Source organism: Podarcis filfolensis, assembly GCF_964270895.1.
Source record: "Podarcis filfolensis genome assembly, chromosome: 5".
Lineage (NCBI taxonomy): Eukaryota > Metazoa > Chordata > Lepidosauria > Squamata > Lacertidae > Podarcis > Podarcis filfolensis.
The window spans coordinates 78,179,195-78,187,325 of record NC_139608.1 but is presented as its reverse complement, the minus strand read 5'-3'; the positions used below and the strand labels follow the sequence as shown (position 1 = coordinate 78,187,325).

The 8,131-nt window shown below is 43.0% G+C and overlaps 1 long non-coding RNA gene across 1 annotated transcript; it reads right to left on the bottom strand.

Moving 5' to 3' along the window:
• Positions 1 to 3,246: 3,246 nt before the first annotated feature.
• On the bottom strand, positions 3,247 to 7,722 carry LOC310763073. Its single transcript, XR_014548454.1, has 3 exons — positions 6,488 to 7,722; positions 5,228 to 5,357; positions 3,247 to 3,365 (listed from the first exon to the last, which is right to left on the bottom strand). It is a non-coding gene; the product is annotated as an uncharacterized lncRNA (long non-coding RNA).
• Positions 7,723 to 8,131: the final 409 nt, after the last annotated feature.

The window sequence follows — 8,131 nt, the reverse complement described above, 5'->3', positions numbered from 1 at the left end:
TCCTCTAGAACCATCTAGAGGCAATGCAAGATTTTATCTTGTGTGTGTGGATCATTTCTCTAACTTTGTCTGGGTTTATGTGTTAAAGAAACCACAGGAAGCCTTGGAAAGGTTTCAAGAGTTTTGTGACAAGGTTAAAGACATGCATGATGCTAACATTGATTGTCTTTTGACAGATGAGAAGCAGATTTTTCTTTTACAGGATTTCCAGAGGTTCCTGCAGAAGAAGGGGATCAGACACAAGATTGCTGTTTCAGCGGAAGCGTGGAACAGGGGTGTCTGTGTAAAAGTGAACAAAGAATTGCAAAAGGGAATGAATGCGCAATTGCTTAGTTCACATCTGCCACATGAGTTCTGGGCGGAGTCACTCATGTCGTTTTGTCATGCGTGGGTGAGAAAGGTTTCGAAAGAGTTGGGAAGTTCTCCTTTTGAGAAACTGTTCCAGAGAAAACCTTCTGTTGCCCATTTTAAGGTTTTTGGGTCTCATGTGAGGACAGAAGCTCCAGGTGGAGTAAAGAATGCCAGAGGCATTTTTGTGGGATATGAAAAGGGTCTCTACAGAGTAATTTTGTCTGAATCTGGTCAGGTGATTCTCACAAAATTTCTAGAGAGTGCTCCTGAAAAGGAGAGAGTGATAGTACACACATTTCCCACAGAGGACGATTCGGATGATGATGATGATTTCACAGAGTACAGTGGTACTGAGAGTGACAGTGATAGCTCAGAGAGCTCAGTTGTCACAGTCATTGAGAGGAAATCTCACACATTGGATAGACCTTCACAGGTGAAGGTTGAACCACTGTTTACTGTTGGAACTGGTTCTCCTAAGAGTCCTGAGACAGAACCAGTGAGCAGAGAGGATCAGCACCTCATACGCAGGTCTGAGAGAGTCACAAAGGGTGAACCACCCAAAAGGTACTCAGAAGAGTATGCTAATTTAGCTGTTGCATGTGTTGCTGTTGTAAACAACCGAGGACAGGTTGGAGCTGTGTCTAAGTCAGAGACAAAGACACAACAGAGAGTTGCTAGCCAAGGTAATGCAGATGCACTCATTCCTTGGAAGCCAGACAACCAGAGAGGTACACTGGGAAAACCAGTGGCGGGTAGTTCCAAGGGTGGAACGGAAACAACAGGGGAGTGTTATGTGTATAACAACTGTTTGTTTTCTTCTCTGGATCACGCTTTGCTTGCCGCAACATGCATTGATTCTTTTGGGGGAGGTTGTTACGAAAAAGGAGCAATGCTGCTGAGTGCTCCAGATGGCTGGAAAGCCAAACAGGATGTTGATGTTTTGGGACTGTACCGTGGGAACAAGGAACAGTCTATTATGTGCTCTGAGCACCGGATGTTAGCTCAGAGTGTCACATGACCCTGTACTGGAAGTACATGGGTGGAGTTATTCCCTCTCTGCAGCTGGGTATCAGAGGGTACAGACATGTTTCTCTGTACTGCTGAAAGACAGAAATAAAGACATGTAGATATATTTCTGTCTGTCTCTTCCCCCCCCCCTGGGAATGGAGGAGGGGGAGGAGTGGTGTGTTCTTCTTCACGTTGAGGAGAATCGCCGATTGGAGACCTCCCTTGATCTTGCCGGGAGTCGCAGACAGGAGGTCACAAGGATTCAAGCCGGGCACCTGGAGGGTGGCCAAATTCCTCTGACTGATAAGGCTTGAATCAACAGTTACAACTCACAGCCATGTTCTGCTGGTAGCTTTGAGAAGATTCACCTTCATAAAGGAGATCATAATTAGAGAGTATCATCCTGGCAAGCAGTACCTATCTGTTCCTTAGATACCTACCATGTAAAGATGCCTTGGTGGAAGGAGAGATTATAGAAATATAGGTGATTTCATTTGTTAGCAATATTACAAATTTCAGAACAACAAAGAATTTGCAGTTAGTGTTTCTTTCAAGAGCTTTTTAAGCATACGGCTCAAGGCTGGTTTGAACGAAATCAATTAACTGGGGTTTTTTTTGCAGTTAGCATTCTTACTACCTGCTGCATTTATTTCTGATGATTAAGAAGTTCCTGCAGTGAGGTGTGATTCTGTGGATTTGAGCTTTGGGCTTTCAATAAAAGATATCTAGAGACATCTCTTTATTCTATTAAGAAAAGCATAATGAAGTAGAATCTTTAGATCATAGTGTGGGACAAACCTAGCAGGGGGTAAGAGTTTTCCACCTTCCTCTGAAGGAGGAAGATAGGTACTGCCTCTTAGTACGAAGAAAAGTGTGTGTGCCATTCCTGATCACAAATGGAAAAGGCTTTATGTTGAACTATTCAGTTTAACATTTTAAGAGGGGTCACCTTCAGGGAGGTGCAGAGGGGAGCCAAAATGGCACCACTAGGGAGCCTCATCTGTTTTGGTTACATCCGAGACCAATAAATTATGGCTCATCTATATCCGATGGCTTGGAATGTGCACCATAATGGCAAACAGATAACGAGGATAACAAGAGACCTCTGAATGTGTTGCTATTTTGGGTATTGCTTTTAATTAGTTAACTGGTGGTTTTCATATTGAGTAAAGTAATGATTTAACTGGTGTTTTATCTTAAAATGTAGCAAATGAATTCGTGGATGGTATCCCTGTTGAATTACTACTCAAGTAAATGAGGGATGGGGAATCTGTGGCCCTCCAGTGATTGTTGGACTACAACTCCCGTTGTCCCTCACATTCGACCATGCTGGCTGGGGTTGATGGGAACTGGAGGTCAACACAATCTGGTTTCTCTCTCTCTAAACTAAATAATGAACTAACCAATCAACTAAGCCAGGCTTCCTCAAACTCGGCCCTCCAGATGTTTTGAGACTACAGTTCCCATCATCCCTGACCACTGGTCCTGCTAGCTAGGGATCATGGGAGTTGTAGGCCAAAAACATCTGGAGGGCTGAGTTTGAGGAAGCCTGAATTAATCTGTGGAAAGAGACAAGGATATCCACTGTCTGCATTGGCAATGGGACACTTTGCCACTGAGGTTCAAAATAACCTAATACTAAAGGTGTTGTGATAAACCATACTGAACTGAAGAGGCCAATTTGTGGGCACCACTGTCTTTAATAGGCATGTCATCACCTGAGCCATTGCTGCATGAGTCCGTGGTGGTTATCAGACTCCAAGATTCCTCATTCTCCTTCCCCCATCCTCACTCCAGCACACCAGAGGAGTGTCATTTTTTGATCTGATTTATTTAATTATTAAGGACAGAAAAATTGCCTTACTTGATCTGATCAAGCATGCTTCTTTCAAAGAAGCAACCTCAGAGATGCTTATAGAAGATCACAAGCCGGGCACAAAAGAGATGGCCTTCCCCTGTTCTTTGTCTTCCGCATCTGACAGTCTGTACCTGGAGGCTTCATTTATCTACAACAGCAATAACTGATGGTAGGCTCATTCACCATGAATTAAAATTATTAATGTTACAGGCTTCACGTTAGGACTGGAGGATTTAAACCTACAACCTCAGACGGAGGCTTCCTGCAAAAAGGATAGCGCAGCAAAAATCGTAGCATATTTAAAGGACAACTTTCAGCCAAATGCAATTGCCCACCCAAGGAGATCACTGAGAGAGGCCCTTCTCCATGTTCTGCCACTGTCAGAGGTTCAGCTGTGTGTGGTCTTTAATGGCCCCCAGGCTTTGAAATGCCCTTTCCACCAGAACAGCCTTCCATCCCCCACTTTGCCAGCATTTTAACAATAACTACCAGTGATGCTAATGCCCATTCAATTCCGCCTTACTTCCAGAGTGATAACGTTCCTTAAAATGGATGGCTGCGGATGGTGACTGAAATGTATTTTCAGTAATCCCCAGCAGAAATGGCATAAAATAAGGCAAATATGCACTGCAGCTTGGCACACTGGGGACTCTGTCTCCTTGTTCCGTTCATTGATATTCGTATCAGCAACACCAGACTGTCATTTAACCAAAGGAGCTCATCTATCAAACCCAAGATTGCTATTTTTTCAGTGGCTAATACAGATGGCCAAATCAAATACCGTTAGGAAATAAGGACCTTAATGGTATATGTGTTATACAACATGCCATGGAGCAGGTTCCTGGTCAAAGTAATGCTCTGCTGTAGTGTCAAGAACATCTGCTGCACTAAAACACTCCTCTTTGGCTAAGTAGTGCAAAATCTAAAGATGGCAACTTTTCCAGTATTTCAAGAATACTGCTCAGGACTAGCTCCAGGGTTGAGGGGGTCTCAGAAAGTGCTGTCTGAGGTGCCACTTTCAATCTCACACACCCCAACTTCAGACTTACTTGACAGCAGCAGTAGGTGGTTTATGAAACCATCACTTTAAATCGTCCACAGTGCCATGAGTGCACCAAAGCACTGTGGGAAATGTTGCTGTTTGATTCGTCTTTTCTCAGACCAGCAAAATCTGACTAGAAAACTTAACTTAGCTCAGTCCGGACACTGAGGTCCTCCTCCGGGGGTCTTCTGCTGCTTCCCTCATTGTGAGAAGTGACATTATGGGAAACCAGGCAGAAGGTCTTGTCAGTAGCGGCGCCCTCCCTGTGGAATGCCCTCCCTTCAGATGTGAAGGACATAAAGAACTACATAACTTTTAGAAGACATCTGAAGGCAGCCCTGTATCAGGAAGTTTTAATGTTTGATATTTTACTATGCTTTATGTATGCTGTAAGCCTCCCAGAGTAGCTGGGGAAACCCAGCCAGATAGGCGGGGTATAAACAATAAAAATATCATCATCATCATCATTATCATCCCACATTCGCTTCATATTTAAACCATGCATGTACCTATGAGATAGCCACTGCACATGCACAGATGATAGCTTCACTAATAGGAGCTTTGCAGGGTGGTACAGAGGTGAGGAAACATGTTTGTCAAGTGAAGACATCCTTGCTGCCTCTGATGTGTACATCACGGTGCAAGTGCAACTTGAAACTCAGTGGTGGGAAATGGCTTTGCTGTGCTTAATTAATGTGTACATACCCTAAGTCTACAGATCTATAAACCTTTCTGCAAGCTGGTTCACCCATTGTACTTGGGACTGGAACTCAGGGCTTGCAGTACAATGTGGAGGCAGAAACTTTATTGCACGTACAGTGGCCCTTTTTGAACAGAATGCAATCTGTGGTTGCTTCCTGCATCCTTTAAAAATGTGTTTTACTTAGTGCTGTGGTGGTATGCCATGCTTTGAAGCCCCTCCAAGAAGCTTTGCACTGCACTGCAAAAACAAGAAAAAGAGAGCTCACCTTGTAAGTCAGAGGAGAAACCACGTTGGAATCTAGCAGGCCATTGATGGAGCTTGGCAAACTTAGATGGGTCATTCCTGGTGGAGTTTGTTTTCTTGCTTTTCAGACCCTGCTCCCTCATACAGATTACCTAACCAGTTAATTGGAACAATAAAATAGTGACAAATTGGCAACTCTAACAATGACTGCATTTTCAGTTGTGCTGAAGGGAAAGTGGTAAAAGCATTGTAACCAGCCTACAAAAAGGGATGACCATGCTCTCTTTATCGCAAGTGACTTCGGGAAAGCATGGATGCCTTCTCTAAATCATATCCCATTGTTGCACTACTTTCATGATGCTTTATGAGTGCAAGCAGGAGAACGAGTGTTCCATATGCATCATTATTGTATACTTGGCATTACTACAAAAAGAGATCCAAGGGATGCACATTGAACCAGCCTTCCAATTGTGTCCCTCATAATTTAATGTTTGGCATTTTATTATATTGGAAGCCACTCAGAGTGACTGGGGAATAATAATAATAATAATAATAATAATAATAATAATAATAATGGCATATATGTTGTTATACCTCACTTTTTCTCAAATGAGGACACCTCTCCCTTCTCCATTTCATCATCGAGAGCCAGTGTGGTGTAGTGGTTAAGAGTGGTAGTCTTGTAATCTGGGGAACTGGGTTCGCGTCTCCGCTCCTCCACATGCAGCTGCTGGGTGACCTTGGGCCAGTCACACTTCTCTGAAGTCTCTCAGCCCCACTCACCTCACAGAGTGTTTGTTGTGGGGGAGGAAGGGAAAGGAGAATGTTAACCGCTTTGAGACTCCTTCGGGTAGTGATAAAGCGGGATATCAAATCCAAACTCTTCTTCCTCCTCCTCCTCCTCCTCCTCTTCTTCTTCTTCTTCTTCTTCTTCTTCTTCTTCTTCTTCTTCTTCTTCTTCTTCACAAATAGCTTTGGCTGTGAGGTACCTTTGGCTGAGAGAAGGTGATTGGCCCAAGCTCACTCAGTAGGCTTCATGGCTAAATGGGGATTTGAACCCTAGTGTCCCAGGTTTCCGTAAGAGAAAACACTTGACCATTTGGTTATGTGTGTGTGTGTGTGTGTGTGTGTGTGTGAGTGAGAGAGAGAGAGAGAGAGAGAGGGAGGGAGGGAGGGAGAAATGGAAGCTTCGGCAATAGTTAATTTAAGGAGGCAGGCATATCTTTTCATTCAGCACTACAATAAAATGATGGTTGAACATGTTGCACATATTCTCTCTCACAGTTGTTGTCCTCCCTGTGCCAGATGTTATCCGCTTTCATCAGCCAAGCCATCTTCAACCGTTTTCTCAACATGAGCCAACCAATTCCCAACTGCCACATGAACACAGCTAGCTTCCATAAAAACAACATTCCAGGGTTACCCCTAGCAACCTAATGGAACTGGGTTTCTTTCTGTGAGCCTCATAAAATTGTTACTGATCAGGTTTGTGCACACCACTACCAATCCAAATTATAGCATTAATGGAAGCCTGTTGGAAAGGCCATTAGTTTGATGCAGTACATTAGCTGGTATGTAATGGATGGACAAATAGGGGATGGGTCAAGAACTATCATAAAACACTGTGTACCAGTGTTTTAGAGATTAAACTGAGACCTAGGAAGAGGCTTCATTCGGATTTTTCCTCTACTATAAAACTCACGAGACAGCCTCAGACAAAACCAACATTCTTTCCCCAGCAACCACTCAACACTGGCCTACCTCACAGGGTTTGTTTTATTTTAGTTTGTTTATAATATGCCTTTCAAAATAATCCCTCCCAAGGCAGCATACAACAAAAATATTGAATTAATGTGTTTAATTCAAGTCATCACTAAAAATGTATGTAGTGCACAGCAAAGTGGAAGATCCCCAGTTCTCCTTGACCCACTTCTAGGATCTTGAAATAGAGCAAAGCAGCAGAAGGCATAGACTTTAAGTAGCAAGGTTCAGTATGTATTTACTGATTTAACCCACAGTGTATTCAGCCTACACACGATGGACCTGATTCAATGAATGAAATCTGCTAGCAGAAGCCAATGCAAAGTCTACCATTAACCAATGGGCTTTCCAGCCCTCTCTTCCCTTGTGTTCCCCCTGCACCTGTCCAGTTGGCTTGGCAGCAAACCTCAGAATAGCATGGGGGGGGGGGAGAGGGGAGATCATTCCATCTGGCAAGCTGAAATGCTTGTACTGATGGAACGATCTCCTTAGTGCTATGCTGATTTCCTCAAAATACCTTTAAAGCACAACTGAAGCACATTCTGTTCCTGAAAGAATTCTGGGCATTGTAGTTTATTAATGGTTGCTTGGAATTGCAACTCCATTAAGTGTACCTGACAGTGCCCAGATTTTTTTTTGCATTTCTCTCTTGATTAGGGATTTAAAAGAAATAGCTTTATAAGTTGTGTGTCTTTCCCAATTTGATTCTTTTACATGGGTTTTGCATGTATTGTGGTATTTTATGCATTGTGACTTGCAGGGGGGGTTTCTTGATCATAGTTTGGTCATTTATTGTAATTGTTAAGAGTAAATTTCTGTTTAATTATCGTTTGCTGATGTTTTGAGAGTTAATTTTATTGTGTGCTGTTATATCCTAATCAATTGTTGAATATTACTTTATTTGATACAAGTCGTTCCATTTTAAAGTTATGTTTTACTACGACTTTTTGTATTGGGTTAGATTATTATAAGGTGTGTGTCATTTGCTGTATATTTTGTTGCTGCCTACCACCTTGTGTATGTTGTTGTTTAGTCATTTAGCCGTGTCCGACTCTCGTGACCCCATGGACCAGAGCACGCCAGGCACTCTTGTCTTCCACTGCCTCCCACAGTTTGGTCAAACTCATGTTCATAGCTTCGAGAACACTGTCCAACCATCTCGTCC